The 2516-nt window shown below is 42.0% G+C and overlaps 1 non-coding gene across 1 annotated transcript; it reads left to right on the forward strand.

Moving 5' to 3' along the window:
- The first annotated feature begins 1640 nt into the window (after positions 1–1640).
- Positions 1641–1823, forward strand: LOC148361673 (U2 spliceosomal RNA). The gene has a single exon (XR_015851228.1). It is a non-coding gene; the product is annotated as a U2 spliceosomal RNA (small nuclear RNA).
- The last annotated feature ends 693 nt before the right edge of the window (positions 1824–2516 follow it).

Genomic DNA, 2516 nt, shown 5'->3' on the forward strand with positions numbered 1-2516 from the left:
CCACTCGTTCAAATTCCTGGGCGTGCACATCTCCGACGACCTCTCCTGGTCTGCAAACACCAGAGCGGTGGTAGGGAAGGCCCAGCAGCGACTGCACTTCCTGAGATTGCTCAGGAAAAATAACCTAAAACAGCAGCTGCAGGTGTCCTTCTACAAAGCCACAGTGGAGAGCATCCTAACATACTGCATCACGGTGTGGTATTCTGGGTGCACAGCAGCAGACAGGAAAAAGCTCCAGAGGATCATCAAAACAGCCCAGAGAATCGTCGGCTGCTCTCTGCCCAGTCTGGAGGACATTGCCTGCTCTCGCTACCTTAGCAGAGCAGAAAACATCATCAAGGACTTTTCTCACCCCGGCCACCATCTCTTCGACCTGCTGCCTTCCGGCAAGCGCTACAGGTCACACAAAGCAAAAACGAACAGACTCAGAGACAGTTTCTTCCCCACAGCCATTACCACCCTAAACAGACACCGCACAAAACATTGAAAACTGTTGCAAAATACTACCTCACACGTATGTAAAATGGTACTCACGTACATGCTGTCTGCACTATGTTTGTTCACTGCTCAAACAGACACCGCACAAAAAAACTGAAAACTCGTGCCAACACTACCTCATACGAATATAATGTTACTCATGTCTTGTTCTTGCACATGCCGACTGCACTACGTTTAATGCTCAAATTGCACAATGTCTGACCATTTCCTGTTTCTGCACTATGATGTCTATGTTTGCACCAATGCATATGCTGACTATTTTTGCACTATGATGACTTTGCACCAAATGCAATATTGCACAACCGTTACGATACCAACGTTATCACGACAACCCTGTATGTAACATCCCACATGCCGACATTTCTTGTGTAAATACCATGTAAATTATAACTATAGCCTTATCCCCCTTGTCTTATAACATTATCTTCTCTGTTCCTTTATCTTCTTGCTCATACCTCACTATGAATGTGTAAAACTGGAGTGTCATGCCCAATTTCGTTGTCACAATATGTTAGCCCATTTGTAGCAATGACAATAAAGGTATATTCTATTCTATTCTATTCTATAATCAAGTTTTCAGCTATAACCTTTTTGTTATGTGAGTGATTTGTATCTACTTCCTTTATTCAGTTGTAATAAACTCATTCAATGCCATACATTCTTCTTAAATGGGAAGACAGTTTTTGCCATTTTGACTCATTTTTGAAGGCCTACAGAAAATTGAGTCCTGATCCTATAAAGGCATAAGACATATAGAATCTATTATCTGCACCGCATATCCTCAGTAGGGATGTGGGGGTGCCGGAGCCCATCGCAGCTTTTACCGTTGCTTAGTAAATAACAGTTGAACATTGTCAAGTTTCTTGAAAATACTTTCCAGGAACACTTAAAAAAATGGCATTTTGCATTTCAAGCAGAACTTTTACTTTTGAACTTTTTTTGGGGTATCTGTGATACCTCCAAGAGGTATACTCTAGATCTTTCCTCAGGCAAGTCCGTAAAACATTTTTAACCACAGGGCAACTGGACACACAGAAAATCATCCCCCTGATAAGCAACTACTCAGCATTTAGCCAAACTGCTAATAGAAAAATTAAACAAAATATAAACCAGACACTACAGAACACAGACATTGATGCTACGTCCTTAGCTTGGCCTTTTGGCCTTGTTGTTTTTGGACTGTGGCTTTGATGCTATGTCAGTCCTTAGCTTGGCCTTTGCCATGATCTTTGATTTTTGCAATCCGGAGATGGAATAAGAGCTTGCTCTGTCCACTCCACGCATCGGCCTGGTATTGCAGTACCTCCGGGAACGGTGCATTCGCAATGATCGCAGCAAGGCTTTAGGGCTAGGACCTTAGCTTGGCCTTTTGGCTGAGAGTAAGTGTCCCGGCTCCTAGGCTTTGTAGCGTATTATGAACTGACCGATAACGGATAATGGATAATGAATAACGAAGATAGAACAATAACCCTTAAAAACCCCAAAACCCCATCCAAGATTACAAAATTATCTCAGCCGTTAAAAGAAACAAAAACCTCAAAGATTACTTAGTAAAAAGTAAATTACCGGAAATCAACATAACACGAACACGGGGCCCCACATTCTACAAACAAGCCACCACAGTTAGAAACACCATCACCAACACGAACTGCCTAATTAAACAAACACTCACACCTACTACGGAAAACTGTATATATGTCGTAAAGTGTAAACACTGTGACATTAAATATATAGGTGAGACAGGAAATTCAATCAGATGTAGATTAGCACAACACATTTACAACATCAGGAACAGCAGGGAAACTAACACACACCTTGTAGCCCACTTCATACAACATGGACTACAGGCACTAGAAATATGGGGCCTACAAACAAACAGCAATTGGACGCAAGAAGAAAGACGCAAGGCAGAAAAACACTGGATAATAAAAGTCAACACTCTCTTTCCAGATGGACTAAAAAAACGCAGGTAAGACAAGAAACGCTCCAGTTTCCTGAATGGCCAGTGCAAAGACTTA

This window comes from Urocampus carinirostris, chromosome 8 (genome assembly GCF_059441175.1).
Source record: "Urocampus carinirostris isolate Australia breed hairy pipefish chromosome 8, RoL_Ucar_1.0, whole genome shotgun sequence".
NCBI lineage: Eukaryota > Metazoa > Chordata > Actinopteri > Syngnathiformes > Syngnathidae > Urocampus > Urocampus carinirostris.